Below are 27,678 nucleotides of genomic sequence, written 5' to 3' on the forward strand. Positions count from 1 at the left end.
TTCTCTGCAGCCAACAGTAAGAGTCATCCACTGGGCAGGGGGCCAGACAACCCAGTTCAGAGACCAGAGCCTGTTTCAAGAGTCTGGAAGGATAGACATAAACATCTAGAAGAAATTATTTGTACAGTGCCAAGATCTGGTTACCCTTAAGTAAAATCTCTTAAGGCACTAACTTACAAGAACATAGGTAGATTTAAAATAAAGACAGGACCAAAAGATGATCTTTGGAACTTTGTCCAGTCAAGTTTCTTCCCTGAAAATTAACTTCTCTTGTGTTGTTTGAGAACTCCCAAGAAGGAGATTCCAAAGCCTCTAATTCCTTTCAGAGGTTAACCACTCTCACAACCAGAGAGTCCTTCAGAAAAGCTAAGGATAAGTCACACTTACAAAAGTAACCTTGATTGGCTATGTCTGTATTTGAGGACAGGATGGTGTAGAGACTGCAGGTAATGTTCAGTCTTCCTTTGCAAAGAAAGTTTTGTTGACAAAAAGACAACAAGAAAAATAATCCAATCTAGGTTGTTTTCAGTATTTTAGAGATTCTACCAACATTATCTATCATCAGAAAGCCTAAGATAATGTAAAGGGTTATTTGTATCTCAGTTAAAATTGTATAAACTCTTTCAATAGGCCTTTTAGAAAGTGACAAGATGGCTCTTATAAATGAAGCTTTTATCTGTGCTACTTCCTTGCACATAGGTTGATAAGCATTGGTACTGTATTTCCTATATGCAGGGACAGAGGTTATTAAATGTGTGAATTGTGACTGGGTTCCTGTTACATGTTTGCATGATGGATTCCCTCTCTGTATTTTCCCATGGAACTAGGCCCTCCACATCCCACCAACATCAACCACCCCACCTTTCCCTGCTATTTATGCCTGTCTTGTGTTAAAATGCAAAACCTACTGATAACTTGCTTGAAATTTGTGGTCAGACAAATTGTATTTGAGCTCTTGCATATAACACTGGTAAAGGGAATTCTCTGGTGGTCCAATGGCTAAGACTCTGTGCTCCCAATGTAAGGGGCCCAGGTCTGATTCCCTGCTTGGGGATCTAGATCCCACATGCGACAATTAAGAGTTCCCATGGGAGATCCAACCAGTCCATTCTAGAGGAGATCAATCCTTGGTGTTCATTGGAAGGACTGATGCTAAAGCTGAAACTGCAATACTTTGGCCACCTCATGCGAAGAGTTGACTCATTGGAAAAGACTCTGATGCTGGGAAAGGTTGGGGGCAGGAGGAGAAGGGGACGACAGAGAATGAGATGGCTGGATGGCATCACCGACTTGATGGACATGAGTTTGAGTGAACTCCGGGAGTTGGTGATGGACAGGAAGGCCTGGCGTGCTGTGATTCATGGGGTCGCGGAGAGTCGGACACGACTGAGCGACTGAACTGAACTGATGCCACAACTAAGACCCAGCACAGTCAAATAAATAAATAAACATTAAAACAAAACAAAATAAAACACAGGTAAAAGAAACAGCCATAAAAAGCACTCAAAAAGACAACCAGTAGCCTGATGAGTATTGCCGTTACAATTAAAAGTTGCCAACAAGAAAATTTTACATATTTCTCACTACAGAAAGGAAAAATAAGCAAACAGCCTTGAAAGATAAATAATATCATAAATTACTTAGATTGGAACAAGTCCATAGAAATGATCCAATTTTCTGTTCCTTTCCTAGAAGAGGGATACAAGGTTTACAAAGGATCCTGGGAACTTACTCGATATTTACCTCTTGTTGCAGGCAGGCTCAGGGTTCTTACTGAGGTCAAAGTAGAATGGTACACCTGACCCTTTGGTCATTTACACTGATATCAAAGAGGAATCTCAAGTAGCAGTATCTAAAATTAGATAACCAATTTCATAAGGTATTAAGGAGTTCTACAAGGCACGTAAGGATTTAAATATTTATTAGTTATTCATACATTTTTGAAACTAGAAAAGAGATTTTTCAAAGCAAAAATCTTTCAGGCACGCCTAAATATGTTCTAGGATGTTCCCACCAACCACTGTCAACAGAGGCCTAGAAGATGAGCTAACTTTACCGCTCACAATCAGCTTACATCATTTTGGGCAAGAACCCGGCACATACAGTGATGCAACCAGACCCCATGGCCACATCACTTGTGTTTGCTTCAATCAGAAGCCAACAGACCTCTTCCTGCCAAATGAAAACCACTCCCAGAATTTTCATACCAGAGGGGAATCTGTGAAAGCTGTGCTTCTAACCCCTTTCCAACATACTTCCCCTGGATCAGGAATAAAAGCCAAGAAGGAAAAAAGACTAAAATCAGTTAAGATACTTTTTTTCATTGAGCCTCCACACCACTCAGCTCACCTCTTGAAAGTTACAACCTGCCTGAAATAATCCTAGTTCAGAGCATATTAATCTGCATTAATGACCTTTGAAAAGGTGAGTCTAGGAAGACCTTGAGATTCAAGCAGTGAAATGATCTACGCAGAATACATGGAACCATGAGCCAGGGCACTTCTGTGAAGGACTCTGTGCTGGAAGTAAATGAATCCTCAGTGCTCTAAAGACAGATTCAAATTCAGTCATCTCAGCATACTTCCATCTATTCATCCCAGTAAGTGCTGGCACTCTGGGCTTCGGTTCAGTTGCTCAGTCTAGCATGAGGGGATGGCTTCTCTCATAATCCAAGGCTCCATCTTGGTCTGGCCCCTCCCAACAAGGTGTGGGGCAGATGCCAGAGAGCACTGTATTTTTCCCCTAATCTTTTGTTAAAATTAGAATATGCAAATTTATGCAAAGTTAGGTACTTTCTGTGGTGAAAATTCCTACATATAAATATTAAATCTTCTTCATAAAAATGTTAGTCACTCAGTCATGTCCAACTCTTTATGACCCCATGGATTGTAGCCTGCCAGGGTCCTCTGTCCATGGAATTCTCCAGGCAAGAATACTGGAATGAGTTGCCATTCCCTTTTCCAGGGGATCTTCCCAACCCAGGGATCAAACCCAGGTCTCTTGCATGGCAGGCAGATTCTTTACCATCTGAGCCACCAGGGAAACCCAGGTCTTCCTTATATTACCCCAAAAATAAAAGTAGTAAGCAACTGGATTCTCTAACAGTATACTTTCCTCCTGTATCCATATACTACTTTTACTTTACATTCAAAAATGAAGATAAATGAGATTTTAAGAGAATTTTTTTTTTTTTTGGAGAATTCATTTTTAACTGCTTACTCCTTGTTAGGAATTTCAAACATCAGGTATATCTTTTACTATAACTGCACATAGCTGATTACTGCTTCCCATTTATACTTCTAAAATGTGAAGGCTACCATTTTAATTGGTATTCAGAGGTCTGCTCATGTGCAAACCCAAGCAGTTCAATTAGTTTGCCCAACTGGGAAAGTGAGTTATATAGAAACAAATGGGAATGACAGATTAAAAGGCTATCCTTGTTAATACTTTTAAATTGGGCTAAAGTTAGTTATACCCTGTTGAGTTCTTCCACTTCTTAGGATGAACAATGCACCGAGCATGGCGAGACATACTGCTTGGCCTCTAATCTTAGCTGTGACATTTCCTGTCTCATGTTCTACCATCAATAGTGACCTACTTGCTATACTATGTGACTTTCCAACTGGGTCTTTTAATGCTCACACATGGGAAACACAATTATTTTTATATTTAGCACAAAGTGTAGCTGTGAAACATTTCAAATCATTTCTAGTTCAAGATATCCACACTAATCTTATTTGGTGGTTATCTATTTTTGCTTTGTCATTTAGGAAAATAACAATAGTTATAACACATTAAAAATAAAGTTTTTGCCTTATTCTTAAATGTGAAAATGCCACATTATGTCAGTATATAATAAATTGAAAATTAATCAGCAGAAAGTAAAAGAATCATATGCCCTAGTTACTTGTTTGAAGAACTAGACACAAATGGCTCTTGTTGGAAGTGACAAGAAACAACACTGCTGGTATTATTTAGGTTTGAAATTCTTAGAAAAGTGGAAATAACTTAATAACGATGATGAAACAATAGAAATGCAATAGAAGTGTACAAAAAGAGCCACCGAATTTGTTAGGTAAAACTAAAAGTCACACAAAAAATGCAAATTGAGATTACAAATACTGAGCAAGAAAGCCTTATAATGCAACAGAAAATATCTGAAAGTAACTCAGGAAAGTTGATTTGCTAGGCAAAGTATAACTGTCATGCATACTTTTATAAATTAAGAGAAAAGCCATCATTGCAAATTTATGTAAATGTGTATGTAACATAGCAAATGACTGTTCAAAATTTTAAGCCTTGTCTTGTCAGCTTTGATCCACAAACCCTAAAGAAATGAACAAAGGATCCAACACTCTAATGAGGAATACTTGTGCCATGTCACTTGTGAATAAGCAAGTTCCCAACACTCAACTAAATCTCCAAAACAGATGTCAGGAGTCTGCAGTACACCTTTTTAAAGTGAATTTCCCAAACTCTGTGGCTATATCAACTCAAAAGCAGCTGCTTTTGTGAATCGTAAAGGACCTTTCAAAGCACAGTGTTCACACATGGAAAAGCACGTGTTCTACTTTGCCTCTGCCAAAGAAACCTCACTGCCTGCCCTCCCCCCACCCCCATATATCCTTGGGAAATATTCCAGCAATGTGTGTGTACCCATTAAGGATTCTTTCTCATTGCTACTGCTTTCGCTATACATTTTCTATAACCACATGCTGTTTCCCACCCACACAGCTTAGAAAGAAAGAAGTCTTTGTTGAGCCATGAAAGGGCCAATCTACTGTATATGAAAACTACCCCATCAAAGGCAGGCTCTCAAGAGCGTATATAGACCATGCACCTGTCTAACTTTAGTAATGATGATACACTGACCCAGCCCCTTAATTACCGATTGTCACCTGAATCCTGATGGTTTCTTACCCAATCACACACCCAAATCTATGCAGGTTACAAAGTGAGGAAGAAAGGGGTCCTTGCCAGGATACACACCAAGGAAGTACAATGTGAACAGCATCAAAACATTTTTCTCCTCGCCCCGCCTGCCTTTTGACTTGTCTCTGGTACAGAACAAAACAAACTGAAAGAACTAGATTAAAAGTTACTCTCAAATGTGGATGCTCAAAAGCCAAAGAAAAGGGAATTTGGAGGAAGGCACTCTGTTTCGTTTCTGTTAATCCCATCCAAGTTAATATGTGAGGCAAAGCTGTTTTTCAATTTGCACCTTCATAATTACCTCAGAATAATTAATAACACAGTTCTAAGAATAAATCATTTTAGTAGTTACATGAGTTCAAATGAAAAATTATGTGTAAGCAGAGAAAACAATTTTAAGTGAATTTGCCACTCCAAATTATCATGCAATTATTATTCTCCCTATTTACAACTTAGTCTTATATGGATACCTTCATTTTTAAGGGTTTATGCCCTAGAACTTCCCTGGTGGCTCAGATGGTAAACAGTTTGCCTGCAATGCAGGAGACCAGGGTTCGATCCCTGGATCAGGAAGATCCCTTGAAGAAGGAAAGAGCCATTTCCTTCCAGTACTTCCTTCCTTCCATTTCCTTCCATACTCATTCCAGTATTCTTGCCTGGGAAATCCCAGGGACAGAGGAGCCTGGTGGGCTACAGACCACGGGGTCACAAAGAATCGGACACGAACAAGAGGCTAACAGTTTTCGTTTTCATGCCCTACAATGAAAGGAGTTGGAGTCCATAAAACTAAAATCAATATAAAAACTAGAGTTAAGAGTATTACTCAGATTTCTCTGATTAAGCTCTTGAACTTTTATGTAAAATGGCAACCCACTCCAGTATCCTTGCCTGGAAAATCTCATGGACACAGGAGCCTGGTGGGCTGCAGTCCATGGGGTCGCAAAAAGTCGGGCACGACTGAGCAACTAGCACTTACTTATTATAATAGTAAATCTATCTTTTCTCCAAAAAACTATGATATCTATATTTTATTTTCCCTCAAAGACAGGAGGAAAGAAAAGTAGACTTTTTCAGTTCTCAAATTTTACAGGAATAAAAACTAAGGTGCATGTACCTAGCTCACTGATGATTAGTATCCTGCCTTATTCTTAGTATAGGAGATAAAAGACTGACCATGGATTCTTAGAGGCTAGACTTCTAAACATTAATTCCTTCATTAACTTACTCCCCTGATCATTCTTTTTACATATACCACCTCTGCCGACAGAGAACTTAATTAATGGGGGAAACAGACAAAAACAAGTAGACAAGTTGGTTGATTACCTAAGGTAGTTCAAGAACCATATTGGAAAAAAAAAAAAAAAAAGAACCATATTGGAAACAAAAATGGGACAGAAACAAGGAATGGAGTGGGTGCCCTAAACAGATGAGATGGAAGAGTCCTGGGAGGTGCCTGTGATGAGAAGCTCTGAATGGAAAAGAGGTAGCTGTGTGAAAGGAGGACATGTGACCCAAGCAGAGGGAACAGCAGATCCAGAGGGTCAGAGGTGGGAGTGAGACTGGTTTATTAGGCAGCAAGGAAGCTGGTGTGGTTGGAAAACCGAGTGAGGGCAAGAGGGTAAGTGGTGACACCACAGAGATGGGCGGGACCCTGCAGGCTACAAGAGTTTTGAGATTGTCCTCCCAGGCAAAGGAAAGCCACCGAGCTGAAGGAACATGAGCAGATGAAGCTGAGTCTCGATCCAAGCTTGCCCACCATGTGGCATAAGCAAATTGCTGGCTTGTCTTAGATGCTATTAATAAATTCCTAATTTATAGGAGAGTGAAAAAGTTGGCTTAAAGCTCAACATTCAGAAAACTAAGATCATGGCATCTGGTCCCATCACTTGATGGGAAATAGATGGGGAAACAGTGGAAACAGTGGCAGACTTTATTTTGGGGGGCTCCAAAATCACTGCAGATGCTGATTGCAGCCATGAAATTAAAAGACGCTTACTCCTTGGAAGGAAAGTTATGACCAACCTAGATAGCATATTAAAAGCAGAGATATTACTTTGCCAACCAAGGTCCGTCTAGTCAAGGCTATGGTTTTTCCAGTGGTCATGTATGAATGTGAGAGTTGGACTGTGAAGAAAGCTAATCACCGAAGAATTGATGCTTTTGAACTGTGGTGTTGGAGAAGACTCTTGAGAGCCCCTTGGACTGCAAGGAGATCCAACCTCCTGGAGGTTGATTGTCCTGGGTATTCATTGGAAGGACTGATGCTGAGGCTGAAACTCCAATACTTTGGCCACCTCATGCGAAGAGTTGACTCACTGGAAAAGACTCTGATGCTGGGAGGGATTGGGGGCAGGAGGAGAAGGGGATGACAGAGGATGAGATGGCTGGATGGCATCACCGACTCAATGCACATGAGTTTGAGTGAACTCCGGGCGTTGGTGATGGACAGGGAGGCCTGGCGTGCTTGGTTCATGGGGTCGCAAAGAGTTGGACATGACTGAGCAACTGAACTGAACTGAATTTATAAAAGGCATTCAATAAATAATGACCAGTTATAATCATCAGTAATTATCATATTGTTAAATGTTCTGACATGTAAATAAAGTTAATAAAAATTTTTTCCATTCAAATAGGGCTATATGGTAAAATGATAAATCAGAAATACAGGATTATTGAGAAATAAGCAAAAAAATCTTTTTTATTCTATAAAGATCATATTCTTATTGAGGACAAATAGATATAAATTAGTACATTCAAATTCATTAGGGCTTATTGTGGCTTTAATCAGAATAATTATTGATCTTGGCTCAGTTCTGTCCTTAATTAGTCTGCATTGTGGCTTTTCTCTGCTTGTCAACCTACAGCCTTGTCATTTTGTATCCAGAACTGTGTAGCAGTTCAGTGGTATCTATCAACAACACAGCAGTCATAAGGGCGAATTTTACAGCCATTTTTCAGGTCAATGAGTGTGGTGAAAGTGAAAGTGAAGTCGCTTCGTCTCCGACTCTTTGCGACCCCATGGACTGCAGCCTACAGGCTCCTCCGTCCACGGGATTTTCTAGGCGAGAGTACTGGAGTGGGTGATAATGGCCTGATAGCATCTACTGCCCCCCTCATTTCCACACACATGCTTCTTTCTTCCTAACAGAATCCTGATATTGTCCTCTTGCAAGTGACTGATGTAGAGATGGGGCATATAATCCTATTGTAATCAATGAGAAGAAAAGACAGGTCTTCTTGGATTCTTCTGGGCAATGTTTCCATACTCTCCAAAAGAAGAACCTGGAAGGCGGGATCAGTTTTCTGTGCCATAGATATTGTCCTGCCTGCAATGACATGTCAGTGCTACTGTCGCCATCCTGCCGAAGAAAAAGGACCAGTCTTAGGTGAAATGGTCCCTGAGGCCAACAGTGGCAGAAAGATGAAAGCGATGAATAGAACCTGTATCACTGTCTTTGTGTCACTGAGTCAACCAATCCTGCCGTCTGACCTGCTTCTCACATGAGATAATACACTGCCTTACCACGCAGGTCAGTTTGGGTTAGGGAATTCCGTTTTGTGCGGAAGGTCTCCAAGCACGATACCTCCACATGGACATTTCCATCTGGAAACATCACTCCTTCCTTTGGCTCTGGGAAGGTCTGTAAATGGAACTAGGACTTCTGACTCCAGCCCAGTGAACTCCAGCATCCTGGATATGAGCTGATACAGCATTTTAATTTTGATGCAACACTGGGGTAGTCACCCAGAAAAGCCCAAGAGGAAAACACCCTAGAAATCACCCCAGGAAGACGGTACTTTGGCATGCGTAGCTGGTACCAAATGGCCTGTCTCTGGCTTTCCCAATATTTCAAAAACTTTGACTTTCATCTCCACTTACCTTGGACAACTGTTTTTTCCCCAAGACCCAAATAAAGCACAGCTCTCATTGGCTTTTTTTTTCCCCATAAGGCTGCCGATTGTGAACCCTTATCTAATTACAAGAATATGAGCAGAGAACATGCAGGACGAACACAGATCCCAATTCAAATTGTGGCGCTGGAGAGGTCTCTTAAGTGTCCCTCGCACCGCAAGGAGATCAAGCTAGTCCATCCTTAAGGAAATCAACCCTGAATATTCATTGTAAGGACTGATGCCGAAGGTGAAGCTCCAATACTTTGGACACCTCATGCAGAGAGTCGGCTCATGGAAAAGGCTGTGATGCTGGGAAAGATTTAAGGCAAAAGAAGCAGCAGGTGGCAGAGGATGAGTTGGGTGGATAGCATCACCAACTCAATGGACTTGAATCGGAGCAAACTCCAGGAGATGGTGGAGGACAGGAAAGTCTGGTGTGCCACAGTTCATGGGGTCGCAAAGAGTTGGACATGACTTAGTCACTGAACAACAACAAAGCACAGATCCCAGGCACAAGTAGAAACATTCCAGAGAGGAGGTGCAGTATGGCAATTTGTAGGCAGGGGGTTTTCCTCCTTCCTGAAAAGGAAGGAGGAAACGCTATGGTCATGATAGGATCCTGCCTGTTTCTGTTTTAGCTGTGCAGGATTATTTTAAAATTGAAAATATTAAAGACCCATAAAATAAAATATTCATCTTGGAAAAAAGGCACAGATGATAACTGACTATGTAGGGAAGGAATACAGTGGGATTACGGTTTATGGAGGTACTGGTGGGGGTTGGGAATGAAGTAAAACAATGATTACATAAATGTCTACAATGGTTCACAATAAGCAAAAAAGCAGTATGGCTTGAAACCAAAGTAACCATTCCAGTCTAATAAGCATTTTTCCTATGAGAAAATTATAGAATTATAAATTTAGCTCATAATGGAGAACAGAAAGGGTAATGCACACAGATTTCATAATGTGGCATAGTATTTGAGAAACATTACTTAGAAAATGGGGTGAACGTTGTAACTGGTGAAAATTTGCTAAGATTGTAATTAAAACAGAATAGTAAATGGTGCCTTTGCTCTCAAAAGGGTGACTATCAGAATCCCACTTAATGCCTTCATTACTAATCTGCAGCGAAAATGGGAATTCATTCAACATAAGGACTAGGTTTAGCTGTGAGATATTGTCAGGAGCAGGAAAGTGGTAGAAAGATATCTTGAAGAGTTAGAAACAACACATGTTAAGTAGGTCACGATAAACAACCTGAAACACCAAAAATAAAAATTAAATAAATGAAGGCGCCAAAACTGAAACTTGCAGGCAACAATTTTGAAGGGAAAGAAAAAAGTGACAGCTATTGACATTAGCTATAAGGCAATTACCCAGTCTCAAAAGAGAAACAGGCCAGGGTTTGTCACAACAACAAATTAAGGACTTAATAAAAGCTGCATCAGTTCACATATCCTTGCTTTTAAAGAAATCAGGGTGACCCTACCCTTCTTTTCCCTATTCTGAGTATGTCAGGTTTGGCTTCTGTGGAAACCTTCATCTCTTTGGTTGCAATGAATATGTCTAGTGTTAATAGAGATGTGTGATCTTGTTTCTTTATGATAGAAGAAGTGAGCAGGAGGTGGTAAGACTGATTAAGTAGGTGAGGGAGGGTGTCACTGGCAAGCATGGGTTAAGCTGGTGAAAAGTGAGGTTTTGTGAGGCTAATTACTTTTGCACTGTGGAAGGCTGTAATATCCCAGCGAGCAGGAGCTGTGCTATTGTGATCTTTTTCTTAGCACCGGAAACACACACACACACACCAGAATGCTCTAGGAAATTCCTTTGAAAATGGCCAAAAAATGCAGTTACTCCTGCAGGGAAAAGATGAATAATAACACTGATTAAAAGAACTTTCATAACGTAGAGTTCTTACCTGAACAGAAGGGAAAGAGAATATTAAAGAAAAACATTATTGCAGGGTGGGGCTACAGGAGAGAGAGAAGTTGAAATTAGGAAAACTTAGAAGGTTAAGGATGAAAACTAGCGGAGTGTGAGAACCTCTGTTGGTAACTCACAAAGCGTAAGAGGAAGAAGACTGGCTCTTAGGGATGCTCAGAAGCGGGTTTGAGAAAATGCCAAAGCAGAGGGAGAACCTCCGCTGACTGTGACCTGTGTGCTGCACTCAGGTCTGCCTCAACCCCCACCCCTCCCCCCAAGCCTTCCTCAAGCCCTCCCAAGCCCCAGCTCCCAGGGGAAAGCAGAAGCCCCAGGGTATGCAGGGACGGGTGCTCCTGACACAAGATCCAAAAGAAACCTGTGGTTGAGTCCATGACCTAATCTGGGGCGGCTCACCTTCTCTGCTGCCTTGAACATTGAAATAACTTTTAGATGTAATCACTCAATTTTCTAGTGATATTTTCTTGGCAGGTATGAAAAGAAAGCACCTATATTAAGAGAGGCTTAATCTCCCAGATGAGATGGAAAATAGGGGTCCTTGATCTCTTGCAGTCATTTAAAGCCCGTTAAGATCTAACATAAAAGGGCTATCCTAATGGCCCTGACCTCAGGCAGTTATGCTTAACTCAGCTGATCCATAAACTGCCTTGACACATAGTATGTACACCACCTAAGTAACCCAGCTCTGAGGTGAGAGCTGGCATTTATCTAAGCCCTCAGACTGTGTCATAAACCTGACTATGTAGGGACAACGCTTCCTGAACAAAGGGTGATTTATCAATGAAAAATATAATGCAAGTTAATCTCTGAAATAAAAATCTGCTGGAATTAAAAAAAAGCTTAACTTAAATGCTAAGTTCTCCCATTATGTTGGGTTTAGGATACTAGCAGCCTCTAGGCACAGCACCATCTAGCTCCTTCAAGGCCCCTAAACCTCCTATGGCCAAACCTAGGCAGTCACCTGCATTGGATGGTAAAAGAGGCCAAGCCATCTGAGACTTCAAATGATGCAAGCGTGAGGCTGTCCCAAGTCTCCAAGTGGGACCCATGAGTCAGCTGCTTTGTCAAGATATGCCAAAGGGTATGGGAACAAAGGAACCAGGGGAGATGGCCTGGTTGGGGCAGTGGGGAGTTGGAGACATTCTTAAAGACACAACAGGGAGGTGGTAAGAGAAGAAGGCAAGGCAGGGATGGAGCAGAGAGACCCTGAGGATGCAATGGGCAGGCATGGATGACAGTTTCATGAATTTCTAAGACTGGGCTACAGCAGAAAGTTTGGGACTATGACTCAGTTATTACTATCATGCAGACTTTGGGTAAATATCCTATGCATGTCCTTTTAAGGCCTATAATTCTTTATAGTCTCTAGTGCACCTAGCAACTATTCCTTGAATACCATCTCTTGAGAAGCTAGAAGATGTCAGGTATGGTCCTTGCCCTTAAGGGGCTCCCAGTCTGGAGGGAGGGATTACAGCAGCTAAGGGCTCTGCTGCTTGTATACAACCAGACCAAAGAGAAGCATGGAAAAATTTCCCAAGGGTGCTTATACTTGAACTGCATTTTGAGTTGGCTAAGCTGAGAAAAGGTGCTACCTGTGATAGACATTTAATTACTACTTGCTAATTCGTTTCTGTTCATTTTGGTTTGTGAGGACTGCCTGGAAGACTGTTGAAGGACTAGGAGATAGTTCTTATCACCATTGTTTTTATTACTGTTGATCAAAAAGATAAACCTATCCAGTTTACTGTCTATGGGTATAATCTGAAAATTACTATACCTTATCTTGGCTGAGGTGAGGAGTGCACTGGTAATTTTTCTAATTACAAGAGGTCTTCTCATTATACTTATTTCATAGCAAAAAGTTTTAAAAGCTTTTGAAAAGATCGCATTTTGTTCACTTGAAATATGTGTGTATATTTTAGCATAAAATATACTTGGCAGTTGCTAACATAACTGGGTGGCTACGCCTTGCAAAAGCTTGATTTCTTTTTAATCAAATTTTTAGAATCATACTGGGTTTCTTGCCAGTGCTGCAATAGTGAGCAATAAATACATCATTAGATCAATGGTGGTTGGATGATAGATTACTCAAAAGATAGTTCCAGCCAAGAAGAACAACCTCAGAAGTCTCATTGTGCAAAGATTAATAAAATACTGTTTAAAACATAGATCCTGAGTTAATATAGCAGGGAAGAAAGCACTGCAAAATAAAACAGAACAGCCTTGGGTTTATAATGTAGGGATATTGATCATGGATTTTCCAAAGTATTCTAGAAGAGCCACACTATCATAAATGCCTCTGATTAGACTCAGAGATGAAAAGGAAAACGTTACAAAAAAGAAAAGAAACTAACCATGGGAAGGCTTGCTGCTAATATAAATTATTTAAAGCAAGCAGGGCTAGTGGGTTGTGAAGACAATATAAAACAGAACCAGTGCCCCCAAGAAACCCCAAACCATCAGCACCTCTATAAATTTCTTACCACCCTATCTGGCATTTTGCTGGAGGTATTTCTTTCCCACCCCTCTTTCCATCCCATCCCAACTGTGACCCTTCACTTTTTTGCCAATTCTTTTCTCAGGGCTTAACATTTGTTTTTCTTCTCTAACCCAGGTTGCTGTATTCAGTTATATTTCTCAGCTTGTATCACAAGAGTATATGTAAGGACACAGATGAGTGAATCTGTCACTTTATTCATCTGGATCTTAAATTTCCCATGGACACTATATGCTGGGAATATTTAATAAGATACTTGTAACAATATGACTTTCATATTATCCCTCGTAGTTTTTCTTTTTTCTTAATATTGTTATAGTTAAATCCACAAAGTTAAAGCTAGAGTAGAACTTCCATAGTTCAATGATCATTCTATTATTAGAAGATATTACTGAATCCAAACACCAAAGTGAAGGTAGGAACTTAAGGGGGCATTATGGAGGAGAAAAATTCAAAATGGTGAAGGTTTCAGTATTAGGAGATGTTAAAAAGGCAGATTGATTTGAAAAGTAAATTTTTTATATGTAGATTTCACCATGGGAATAAGGATATGGAAAGAAAAGTCATAAACTTGAATTTGTCAAATTTTTTTTGCCAAAAAATTTTGCCAAAAGTGTGTCATGGGCAAAAAAAAAAAAAAAGATTGCGAGAATTGTTGCATAGAACCTTGCCATGACCTATGGCCAGTTTCAAGAAAAGAAGCATTCTACTGTAGCTTTTTAACTAGGCATAAATCAGCACCATTGTAGAATCGGGGGCTGTGATTATACCTTAGGCTTTGGGCATTTTCTAGGTCCATCCAGTCACACAGAAGCTGGGCAAATTCTTTTTGCCAGCTTAACATTATTAGCCAGAGAAGGCAATGGCAAGCCACTCCAGTACTCTTGCCTAGAAAATCTCATGGACAGAGGAGCCTGGTGGGCTGCAGTCCATGGGGTCGCTACTAGTCGGACACGACTGAGCGACTTCACGTTCACTTTTCACTTTCACACATTGGAGAAGGCAATGGCATCCCACTCCACTGTTCTTGCCTGGAGAATCCCAGGGACGGCAGAGCCTGGTCGGCTGCCGTCTATGGGGTCGCACAGAGTCGGACACGACTGAAGCGACTTAGCACCAGCAACATTATTGGCCATACAACATGACTCAATAGGCAACATACAGTTCTAAAATAATACAGTTCTAAAATATTAAGTCTCCCAAATTCTACATATAGGCTTTGTTGCATTTGGGTTCTGTGACCTTTTGCAAATTATTTGCCATTCTGGGTCAAACCTAGATGGTTAAGGACAGGATCATTGAATTATTATCATATTAATGTATGGGGGGTGGCTAGTTAGCTCTGGAAAGAAAACTGTTCCAAGGTCACATGCAATATAAAAAATTTGGAGAGGTGGAAAAAAAAACAACTTAGATGATATAAATGACTAAGCATGACTCTATCATCTCATCACAAAGTTACATAAAAACAATTCCAATACAAGACCAACTTCTCAGTTATTGGTGTCATCTTTGGATGTGAAAGAAAAAATCTAAATAAGGTTGGCTCGTGGTATCTGGGGATGAGGAACCCTCGAATGAGGAATCTGTGGATATGGAATGCCGACTGAACTATGCCACTTTATGTAAGGGGCTTGAGCATCCTCAGATTTTGGTATCTGCAGGGGTGGGAGTCCTGGAACCAATCCCATGAGGATACTGATGGACGACTGTATTATTATTCTTTTGTGGCTGCTGTTTGCTCATCTGTAACAAAGTGGGGAAAAAATCCTTGCACGAAAAGGATTGTTAAGATAAGCAACCTATAAACATGCCTGCCAAGTGTTCCTCAGAACATAAATTGCTCCATAAAAGTACCAGTAACGATCCAGTGGCCTGGAAGAATCCAAGTTCAGTGTTCTAGCCTATACAGGTCCTTTTGTCAGCAGTGAAGTAAATATTCTGGGCACATCTGACCTCAGAGAAGTCACCTGGTTATTTAGGTACTTTGAGGGTAGGAAGAGGGAAGGGTAGCAACTTCCAACAGATCCTTTCTCTTTTAAACTTTACCTAGGAGTGTTAAACATTGAGAACTATGCCAGTCTGAAAGGGAAGGACAGAATCTGAAGGTATCAAACTACATATAAAAAAGCTAGTTGACAATGATTAGTACATCAAAATCACACTGATTTTTTTAACAACTGCTTTTTTAAAAGTTAACTGATTTATTTATTTACATGGCTCTGTCGGGTCTTAGTTGCAACATGCAGGATCTTTGTTGAATCATGTGGTGTCTTCCACTGCAGTGTACAGAGTGCATGGACTTCAGTAGTTGTTATCCACAGGCTTCATGCTCCATGGCATTTGGAATCTTAGTTCCCCAACCAGGGACTGAACTTGCATCCCTTGCCCTGCAGGCTTCCCAGGTGGTGCTAGTGGTAAAGAACCCACCTGTCCTTGCAGACTACTTAAGAGACACATGTTCGATCCCTGGGTTGGGATGATCCCATGGAGAAGGAAATAGCAGCCCACTCCAGTATTCTTGCCTGGAGAATTCCATTAACAGAGAAGCATGGCAGGCTATAGTCCACAGGGTCACAAAGAGTCGGACTTGGTATGCACACACCCTTGCATTGCAGGACATATTCTTTACCACTGGGCCACTGGGAGGTCCGCACATTGATTTGAAAGGAGAGGTGGCAATCAGTTCTCAACCCTTCTCCCTGTGATCTAAGAAAACCTGTGTACCTGATTAATTGGATACCTGAGAATACTTAAGATGACTTTCTGAAACCGAGACTCCCTTAGCCTCTGAGCTGTGGCCTGGGACACTCTCTTGACCAACAGGCAGACCAGCTACAGCTTCCTAAGGAGATCCCTGACCTCAGACAAGTCTGCTCTAGCCCCCCTGAGGTTTTAGCTTCCAAGCTTGGAGTGAGTCAAAGGTGGCTCTCAAGAACTGGAAGTCTCGTACTCTCCAGGGAGAAATGCCCAACAATGTGAGTTAGGACTCGTAAGGTTACCCCAGAGCACCCCAGCAACTGACTGGACCTGGACGAGGGAAGGGATCCAGCTGGGGCGAGGTCTCAAACTACCTTGCTTCCCAAGACAGACTTCCTTAGAATTGGGGCTAACCTGGAACAGGGATTCCTAAGGAGTCCCCAGACACTTCTGAACATAGGACAAAAGGTACCATTGTTGAGGACACAAGAGTTTACCTATAAATTTACCTATAAATTTCACAAGGCTAGTAAATGCCACCTGGAAATTTTGGAACAATTATTTATTGAATCAACTCACAGACTGTAATTGTTCTTTTATATTATAAATGCCATTGCAATGTTTCTGAAAATATTGTGAGAGGATCCCTGACATCAGAGTAACTTGTGGGTGCTTGTTAAAGATGCAGATTCCTAAGCCCCACCCCAGATTCCTGAATCTAACCCTGGAGACTGTCCAACCCATGAACTGAATTTTTAAGGAGAATCCCAACTGACTCAGGTGACCCATATCAAGACAGAATTATTGTGTCTACACAGTCCATCAGAAATGTATGGATTAGGGGTTAGGATATATCCCCCCTAATGTTTCAGTTCAGTTCAGTTCAGTTGCTCAGTCGTATTTAAGTACCATAAAAATGAAAACAATGTTTGTGATAAGTTCTTAAGAACCATGCCAGTATTTTCTATCCACATATAATAAGCACCATTATTAAAATGTGATTACGAGCAAAAAGTTATTGGGTAAAATATCAACCCTGCTTCTCAAAAACACTGCCTTTATTTTGTCACCAAAAGTAATTATGCTATTAAAGGAATTTATAGTTTTTTTAAGTATCAGTCACTTGGCTGCAGGAACTTAATAAGCTGTTCCACTCCTCCTATAGCCATGTAGTCATCAAAAGTTTAGTGATAAGGCTTTTTATTATTATTATTATTATTTTAAAGTATAAATTGTGAACCATTGCACCTAGTGATTAGGCTGAATATGAATTTATATCCGAGTGATAAATTCTTAAAAATATGTTTCATTAGAATTACTAAGTCAGTCAGAGCTAGTAGATTAAATAGCCTCTGTAGTAACATTCTGTTTACTTCTATTTAGATTTTTTTGGGGAGGGTGCAAAACAATTCAGTTTTAATTCATTCTCTTAGAAGCAAAAGGAAACAGTTTCTGATATACATGCTACTGCAAAGCAGTAAACCAGTGTTGCATGGTTATGTGACAAGCTCCACGTTTCTTTTCTAGAGGGATTTTTTTTTCCTCCTTATGTACTCCCCCTTCCCAAACCATGCCTATACTTATTTCACAAAATACAGTTTGCCATTCTGAAGAATCAAGCGCTCCTTCTCTCCCTCACCAAAAATCACATGTCCAGGCTGAACTGTGAATGCAACGGACCTGAGAGGAGGCTTTGTTTGTAGCATGTTGTTTCTACTAAGGGTTGCCCCCTACCCATGTTCCACCCTAGAGCTCCCAGTGAAGTATACACACTATGTTTTAACAGATGGGCCAGCTGGCGGCTGCTGGGCTATAAAACAGGAACTGGGAATCTGCTTGGAGTGGTATTGAACTGAATGTTCATAAAGTTCATGGACATACACTGACCCAGACAGACTAGGCAGATCCAGACATGCTTACACACACGCTCATCATACACCCCACAGATCAGACACATTCAAGGCAGTTTCCCCCTCCGTATCTCTTTCATTTGCTTATCAGTTATACACACACACACATATAAATACACATATATAGGCACATCTACATATGCATGGATAGCTATATATCTCAATGTTTTTATACATTCTTAAGGATCAAAGTATCCTCCAATTCTGTCCCTAAGTCTCTACCTAGTACTCTCAATAAGCTCTCTCATTCATGTTAAATAAGAATTCAGTTCAGTTCAGTTCGGTCGCTCAGTCGTGTCCAACTCTTTGCGACCCCATGAATCACAGCACGTTACAAGAAGATAATTAATTCTGTTTAGTCCACACAGAATATAGATTACATGTATGTAACCACCCTCAAAACCAAAACAAAAACAGCTGCTTTTACCCCTTTTCGACCAGAGGGGGTAAAAAAGAATCTATCCCAGACTGAGTCACAAACACGAAGGGTCAGGTTTAACCTTGAACCCTCTGTTGTCAGTTCCTGTCACAACTTCGTCACTTAAACACAGAGGAGCTCAAACAAACACCAGCCGACCAGCCTGGTGGTCGCTTTCACAGTCTTTTGGATTCTCCGGGGCCTCCCAGCATTGGGGCAGACAGCAGCTACCCCCCGTTCTGACGAAGTCCTTCGGGCACACCTTGCACAAGGATGTGGAGGTCCGAGCACCTCACGAGGGATATGGATTCACGTGCTAATGGGAAGCAATTACTTTACAAAGTTTTGTATCTTTGCTGTCAATTCCCTTCAATACTGCAAAGCACGAAAGCCGCTGCTACGGAACCTGACTGGTACTAAAGTTCTCTGACCCCTAAAGACCCACCCCGAGCCGGATGATCGCTGGCATCAGGCACAGGGCTACCTCTTCCCGCCGACTCCGGCGCGTGTTAATTTTTCAGGAACCCATCTTCAAGCATCTAGAAACTACTGTCCGCACGCCACTGGACACGAAGACAGCCCCTAGCGCGCGTGTCACCGCGGCGGAGGGCCAGGGGACGCGTTCTCGGACCCCATCTAATGATGGCAATTACCACACTCCAAGTTTTCGCCAACGCAGAGCGGCGTCCTGGGCCGATCTGGGACGCTTTGAAACAAGAAGTTCGGGAGTGGGGGGTGCTGGCAAGGAGCGAATTCCGCCAAGCCCTGACCTCCCAATAAGCCGATACGCTCTCACGGGGAGCTCGACGCGCGCCAGGACGCGTCCAGTACCCCGCGCCCCGCAGTCGCGAACGACGCAAGGGGAGCCGCTCTCCTTTGCGCGCGGCCACTCACCCTCGTAGCCGAGTCCCGATCGCAAACCGACGCCCCTGCTGTGAGTCCTGAATCCCAACTTGCCCCGAACCGGCGACAGCTCTCGCCCTGGCCGACCGGGGCACATTAGCTCCGGCAGGCACCTCGGAGGGAGCACGACAAGCCCGATGGTAGCCCCGGCTCAGCAGCTGCCCGGAGCGCGCCGACAATTCACGGACCTGCTCTGAGAATGAGGCGGCCAGCCGCGTAGAGGCAACCCGGCTCCGGAGGGAGGCGGGGCCAGGAGGCGGGCGGGGCGGAGTCAGCCCGGGGCCAGCCCCGCGGGGCGGGGCGCCCTTCCAGCCGTGACTGGCGGGGCCTGCAGCCAATCGCAACTGCGTCAGGGCCCGGGGCGGCCGCGGGCGCTGCTGAGCGCCTGGCTCCGCCCCGCCGCCGCCGTCCAATCGCCCGCAGCTGAGGGCTGGCTGGGCTACGCGCCCGCGGCGGGGAAATTGGCAAAGGTGTGGAGCAGAGACTGCGGGCTGGCGCTGTGGGGGCGGCTGCGGCTGGACCCCCGACGCCTCGGAAGGGAAGTGGTGGCCCCGGAGGGCCCCTGTGGGCCTGGGGCCGCCTGGAACCACCTTGAGTTGGCGCGCTGTGGAGCTGGAAGCCCGAGCGCCCTGCGGGCCGAGACTGGGTCTACGCCATCCACCCCTGGCGCCCGCAGGAGGTGCGGAACTTGGCGTTCCCGAAGGGGGTCAGCAGGAGGAAACTGAGACCCAAAGATGATGAAGCCCAGGCTGGATCACGGAGCCACTGGTGAACATCCGGGACGGGAACTGCGAGCTCCGGGTTTTCTGAAAAGGTTCTAAGGTCGAATGTTACCTCCGAAATAAATCTCCAGCTCCGCCAACCCCGCGGAGAGTTCACGACACCGTCCCTCCTCACCCCACCCTTCCACACTACCGACATCAGGGACTTTACCAGGTGCCTAGGCTCCCTTCCCGACCCGAGGCGCCCTGGCACCGGCACAGGGCCCGGGGGCGAAATGAAGGCTTGGGGCGCTCGATAGTGGGGCTGTTTGGCGGATGACCTCCGCAGAGGTGGCTCCCCCTGCCGCTGTCCCTGGGGTCTGCCGGATGGACCAGGACCGTCCCATCTTGGCGAGCAGGAACGCCGCAGAAAGAGCCCCGCCTGTCTCAGACTGCGCCCTCTCGCCCCCTCTCCTTCGGAAGTCCCTGGTCCTAGTTAAGACACCTTCGTAGTGCCTGGACTTGGGGACATTCTGAGCTCGCTGAGTCAATCCTTGGCTGAGTGGCCTCGAAGGAAGGCTTTGTGGGCCCTGCCCTCCCTGGACAGCTAGGTCACTGTTGCTCATTTTCTTGGCGGATCAGCTCTTCAGCCCGGTTTTAAGTCCTTGCCTTACTGCTGCAAACCTACATACATACAGAGCTGGGGGTGTCAAGAGTCACAAAGCAGAGCTGGGTGCTACTTCCCAGTCTGAGGCCTAGAATGTTAGCTAGTCCTTGCAGTAAGCTGTTCGTGGGGAGCGACCTCCCTATGCCTTCCACAGGTACACCCAACCCATGTTAGTGAAATGAAGATGTGCATGGCAGGACGGGTGTCAAACTCCCTGGCACCCTGACACTCACCTCCATCACTGCACACATCCCATAAGTCCTAAACGTTGTAGTCTCTCAGTATAGTTAACTATTCAGGATATCACACATGGGGGAGTATTGACCTCATTGAGCTGTTATTTCAGCGGTTCCCTAGCCCCCATCTGGGTTCGATCCCTGGGTTGGGAAGATCCCCTGGAGAAGGGAATGGCTACCCACTCCAATATTCTGGCCTGGAGAATTCCATAGACTTATAGTTCTTGGGGTCGCAAAGAGTCCGACAGGACTGAGTGATTGTCACTGGCCCCCATAAGGACCTGCATCATAAGTAGCCCACCTCTCAAGAGCAGGTTCTGATGTGGGTCATTGGCAAGAAGGAAGGAAAAGGCCTGTGGCTGAAAAGCAGTGAAACATCCCCTCTAGCAGGGAAGGCTGCAACTCTGAGGGGAGCTATGTGCTTGAACTGAGTTTCAAATTGTGTCACCTCATCTCCCCATCTCAATGGGAAAAGCAGGCTGTCAGGGGCAAGAAAATCAGGGTCTGGACAGTCCTTGCTAAGTCACTTCAGTCGTGTCCGACTCTGTGCGACCCCATAGATGGAAGCCCACCAGGCTCCCCCATCCCTGGGATTATCCAGGCAAGAACACTGGAGTGGGTTGCCATTTCCTTCTCCAATGTGTGAAAGTGAAAAGTGAAAGTGAAGTCGCTCAGTCGTGTCCGACCCCTAGCGACCCCACAGACTACAGCCAACGAGGCTCCTCCATCCATGGGATTTTCCAGGCAATCGTACTGGAGTGGCTTGCCATTGCCTTCTCCAGGACAGTCCTTAGTAGGCCCCGAAAGATTGATTGTGCTAAGTCACTTCAGTCATGTCTGACTCTTTGTAACCCTGTGGACTGTAACCTGCCAGGCTTCTCTGTCCATGGGATTCTCCAGGCAAGAATACTGGAGTGGGTGGCCGTTTCCTTCTCCAGGGGATCTTCCCAACCCAGGGATCGAACCTGTGTCTCTTATGTCTCCTGCATTGGCAGGCAGGTTCTTTACCACTAGGCACCACCTGGGAAGCCCTGAAATATAGATTAGTCATGCAGAAATTGTGCATATTTAAGCTCTTCCTCCCTGGTAGTTCAGACAATAAAGAATCCGCCTGCAGTGCAGGAGACCTGGGTTTGATCCTTGGGTTGGGAAGATTCCCCTTGAGAAGGGAATGGCTACCCATTCCAGTGTACTGACCTGGAGAATTTCACGGACAGAGGAGCCTGGTAGGCTACAGTCCATGTGGTAACAAAGAGTGGGACATGACTGAGCGACTTTAACTTTTTCACTTTCATCTAACGAACCAAAAGACTGGTACAGGCAAGGAAGACCATTCCATCCAGTTCCAACAGTTGTTTAGCATGTTGTGGAGAATGGCCTTTTCCCACAAGGAATTAGATGTAGACCATGTGAATGGAATATATACTAGGTCTGTCTATACTGAGGTCAGGATGGGAGAGACAGGAAAAATGTCTTTCCTTGGATTTTTTTTTCAACTCCTAGATGACTGGAGAGAGTTTTCTACCAGTGTTTATCATATTAACACCCTGTGAAGGTTTTACACAGATGCTAATGATTATTTGTTTAAAAATCACCTTGGCAATAGGAGCCAAACATTGCCTGTTGACTACACTTGGTATAGTATTTATGTTAGATGATGAAAAAAGGAAATAGGAAATGTCTTTTCATGAAATAAGTTACAACTCAACAAGTAACTTCCATGTCCCAATTTCCAAGGTTTTTTGTTTGTTTGTTTCACAGAAACCTTCCGGTTCATGAATTCATAGACAAGCAACTGGTCTTGTTTTCCCTTATAGGTTGGATGACATTGGAAGAGGCAGAGCATGTCTAGATTACATTCATATTTCCACGCCATGTTCTGTTGTAATTGGTTCTGGACAGGAGCTTATCACTCAGGCACAGACTTACTCCATTCGTTGCCAGTCCCCCTAATGATCTCTTGAGTTGGGGTCATCCCCATATTCTATTAATAAAAGGGAAAGTAAACCTATTACTTGTCTAAGAACTCATTATGGTCCTATTTGTATGAAACAAACAAAACAAAACCATCGAAATCTGAACTTGGAAATCTTTTGTTTAGTTCTTCCTGTTTCATCAAAAGAAATATTCTCTCTCTCAAAGGAATGAGGAAGTTTATGGAATGGCTTGGAAGATTGAGAAGGGAAGAATGAGAAGATTGAGGTGGGACCATGGAAGCAGGGCTGGTCCCTTTGTGGATGGTGAGCAAATTTGCCTTCAGGCACTCTCACCCACCTCTGACACAGAAAGAATATTTTGGGACCTCCTAAATTTCAATGGGGTGTGACTGATAGGAGCACTGGGTTCTAGTCTGAGTGACTGCTGTGGTGAGTGCTCCTGGCAGTCACTTAACCTCTGTTTACCCTTGCTCCCTAGATCGTAAAACAGCAGTGGCTGAATCCACTGTATTTATCTACTTAAGGCGGACACCATGCTGATGGTGACACAGCACTGTACATGTACCAGCTGCTGAAAAGGAGAACAAAACAATGTTGAAATGGGAAAATAGTGTGGTCTGAACAATTCCCTTTTACACTTGCAATTTCTATTCATTTTAATCTCATTGGATTACTGTCCTTCCATTCTGCAAATGGAAATGAGGGCAAAGGGCCCTCACAATCCTTATTCTTTGATTATTAAATGTTTTGGAAGTTTTACTTAGTGAATAGTATTTTTCCCCTTTCCCATGTCTACCACCTCCTTCAACATATATTCAACTTAGAAACTTATTCAGAATTTGAACAGGTTAAGCAAAGAAATGCAGTCAGAAGTAGCAGACTCGAAATACCAGCTAGGCTGTGAGTTCATTCTGAGACCTTAGGCAAACCATTAACATTCCCCATACCTTGGTTTCCCATCTATGAAACTACAGTGACACTTCTGATTAATATCAACGAGGTAGGAAAGATAACAAATGCTAAGGCACTTTGAAAGATTAGTTGTGGTGCAGACTACAAAATGTCATGTAGCTGTTTTTGGCGCACTATAAAGTATGGTGTTAGTTTGTACACCGCAAATAGGAGATATTTTTGTAACACAGAGTATTCTGGTACAGTATCTGTGGCCAGGGTAATACCACCCAAAAATCAATGATATCTCATTGCATCTGAATGACAGTGCCACTGTTCCATATGAGAGTATATTGCCACAGACACAACTAAGTAAAAATGTGATAGCAGAAACGGGTGAGGAAGGGAAGAGCCTCTATTCCACAGAAATGTGGGATTTGCTCATACATACCCCAGAAGAAAAGCTACATTGAACTTCTTAAAAATGAATGCCACAGAGTGAGCACAAGTCTGATGAAAGAGAAGAATGACCATGGAAAAATGGCCTGACATAAAATTAGACAAGTTGGTCTAGAAAAAATAGTCCTAATTTTAAAATAATTCATAACAAAATGAGTAAAACCGAGGAATTAGACTGGGGGGAGGGAGGACCGTGTGTTCAGGAAGGAAAAATAGACTCCTGACATGAGTAAAATTTAAGAACAGTAAGGCTACTAAGAAACAGGACAAAGAATATGAGCTCTGGATTTTCTTTCCACTGCTTCCTCACTATGAGACCTTGGATAAGTAGTAGTCTCTTGGAACCAGATAGAGTGGGGGGGTGGAAGGTGATAAGCTTTTTCTTACTGGTGTGTTATGAGTCTCAAACTCTGAGCACAGGGCCAGGCTGATTAGTGGGCCCTTTTGTTGTTCAGTTGCTAAGTTGTGTGACTCTTTGTGACCTCATGGACTCTGGGATGCCAGGCTCCTTCATCCTCCACTGTCTCCCAGAGTCTGCTCAAATTCATGTCAACTGAGTCAGTAGTACTATCTAGCCATCGCATCCTCTGCCAACCCCCTTCTCCTTTTGCCTTCATTCATTCTGGCATCAGAGTCTTTTCCAAAGAGTTGGCTCTTTACATCAGGTATTGGAGTTTGAGCTTCAGCATCAGTGCCTCCCATGAATATTCAGGGTTGATGATGTTCAGGTTGATATTAAGCTATGATAAATCTAGACAGCATATTAAAAAGTGGAGACATCACTTTGCTGACAAAGGTGCTTATAGTCAGAACTATGGTTTTTCCAGTAGTCATGTATGGATATGAGAGTTGGACCATAAAGAAGGCTGAGTGCTGAAGAATTGATGCTTTCAAACTGTGGTGCTGGAGAAGACTCTTGAAAGTCCCTTGGACAGCATGGAGATCAAACCAGTGGGTCCTCTACCAATAATAATAACCTCTGATATTTATTGAGCAACACAGTGAGCCTTTTCATCTAATGACTCACTTAATCCATGCAACTACTTTATGATGTCACTGCCATCTCTTCCTCAGTTTCTATCTATGTAAAAGGACTATTCTAGGAATAGTATCCTGTTATGCAGACACGACTGAGCTACTTCACTTTCACTTTTTACTTTCACACATTGGAGAAGGAAATGGCAACCCACTCCAGTGTTCTTGCCTGGAGAATCCCAGGGATGGCGGAGCCTGGTCGGCTGCCATCTATGGGGTCACACAGAGTCGGACACGACTGAAGTGACTTAGCAGCAGCAGCAGCAGCATGCAGTAAGAAGACTCTTGAGAGTCCCTTGGACTGCAAGGAGATCCAACCAGTCATTCCTGGGTGTTCATTGGAAGGACTGATGCTAAAGCTGAAACTCCAATCCTTTGGCCACCTCATGCAAAGAGTTGACTCATTGGAAAAGACTCTGATGCTGGGAGGGATTGGGGGCAGGAGGAGAAGGGGATGACAGAGAATGAGATGGCTGGATGGCATCACCGACTCAATGGACATAAGTTTGAGTGAACTCCGGGAGTTGGTGATGGACAGGAAGGCCTGGTGTGCTGTGATTCATGGGGTCGCAAAGAGTCGGACATGACTGAGTGACTGAACTGAACTGATACAGTAAAAATCAAAATCTTCTTTTTATAGGTACTGGAGATATTCCAAAAAAATTATTTTTCTATAGGCAACCTCTTTCTTGAACATACTAAGAAAGAAAATAACATTTAAAACTACCATCGTCTTGCTTTCATGTGGAGTGGGCTAATACCGCCTTTCCTGGTGTCTAGAAAATGAGGCTACCATGAGTACTCTGTGGCACGTATGTTACAGCAAAGCAAATGAAGGATTCAGAGTTTAGCACAAAAAAACCCATAGAAAATAAGTGCTTCAAAACTCCAAATCAATTCCCAGGTCTTAGTTTGTAAGCTCCTAGAAGATTTGGGCTTCTAAACTGTGTGCTCATCATCTGGGTTTTGGTTTAATGGAAGTTAGTTCCCTTGAGGCAAAAATATTGGAATCCTAACTGGCTGGCCAAAGAAGGAAAAAAGTGGATGATCCCTTAAAAATGAATTCTATCATTAGTTATTATGAATACCCCAAATTATGAAAAATTCACATATAAGTATGCCAGGGAAAAGTAGCTGTGAGCTATAATACACACAATCATTTATTACCCAAGAGAATTTAGGTGCTAATGTGGATGGTATTGCATCTGTGAAATTCTGGAACTCACAAAGGGTTCCAAGATATAAAGCCAAATAAAACATAATACTGAGGGAAACAATTTTGATTATGTAACATTTATATATAGCATTTCATTTCACATTTTCAAATTGCTTTTCAGTCATTGGTTTATTCTTCACAGCACACCTGGGGAGTACATCCGTGCTGTTATCCGCTGTTCACAGCTGAGGCAGCTGAGACTGAAAGAGGCAAAGCGTTTTGTCCAAGAACACAACAGGGGCAGGGTGACAAATCACACATCCATTCAATCACGAGTCTATTCAGCACCGACTCTTGGCAAGGCACCACGGTCTGCGGTGTACAGAGGTGGGTACTGTATACAAGGCCCTGGCATTGCAGGAGCTTGCGATCTGCTCGAGCAATAAGTGGTTGGTGGATTATGTCTTCCGGAATGATCTAGACGGCAAGGATCAGGGTTTAGAGGAGGACGAGGTGAGTCTCCCAAGATTCCAGGAGATATTGGAATTTGAGATTTGAGACCCTTGAGAGATGGGTAGAATTTTGGAAAATAGGGCCTGAGAGTAATGGGAGTGACAGGGAGACACAAAGATGGGCAAATTCAAGATGTGTTAGAGAATGTTTGACTGCAGCAGGGCAGCGGAGGAAAGAGCGCTGGAGAGTGGAAAGGAACAGATTTTCCAGGGCGCTGAATTCCCAGTTAAGATTTTAGCCTGCGGGTGGTGGGGACTGGACTCATCTGTGGCTTCTCCCATTCATTCATTCTTCTCACATGTACCGAGTGCTATTATTTTGTGCTTAGTCACCAGATATTATCCCCGTACATCAGCTTTTCTAACCTTCATAGCATTCCAGCAAGGTACAAGTTATTATTCTTCCTTAAGTGGATGAAAAAATGATCATGTAGGTAATGACAGATGAGGAATTTGAAAGGAGCACTCTTCACTTCCTCATGGGTATGTACTTATGGGAAGAATAAGTGCAGGTTCCGGACAGTGTACTCAAGATACCCAACTAATAGTATGCCCCTCTCTCTAGCTCATTGTCTTTCTAGGAACAAAAATACATAAGAGAGAAATAAAGTTAATTTCTTAACATGTAAGTTATTCTATGTCTAAAGTTAGCTCCAGGTTAAAAGAAAGACGAAGGGTGTTTCCTCCTATTTTCTCTGCCCTACAGTTAACAACAAATGCCTACATATTTATAACTTTAGTCTTGTAAGTGTCTTTAATATATTCTGACTTCAACTTAGTGTTTCCCCTAAACCAGAATCTCTTTCTGGAGTTGGTCAATTTGATCTAATTCCTTCCCCTTAGCATGTAACCTAACCCATTTATCTTAGTGCCTTGTAAGGTCTCCA

General features: G+C 43.2%; 1 protein-coding gene across 2 annotated transcripts in view; it reads right to left on the bottom strand.

Moving 5' to 3' along the window:
* The window catches only part of MARCHF3 (membrane associated ring-CH-type finger 3), a 163,304-nt gene extending 143,877 nt beyond the window's left edge, over positions 1-19,427 (bottom strand). For both annotated transcript variants that reach the window (XM_055431264.2, XM_055431263.2), the window contains exon 1: positions 19,189-19,427. The gene's annotated coding sequence lies outside the window, so the exon portion shown is untranslated. The remainder of the gene's footprint in view (positions 1-19,188) is intronic.
* Positions 19,428-27,678: the final 8,251 nt, after the last annotated feature.

The sequence above is a fragment of the Moschus berezovskii genome, chromosome 8 (genome assembly GCF_049115385.1).
Source record: "Moschus berezovskii isolate FMDL1 chromosome 8, NW_MosBer_1.0, whole genome shotgun sequence".
NCBI lineage: Eukaryota > Metazoa > Chordata > Mammalia > Artiodactyla > Moschidae > Moschus > Moschus berezovskii.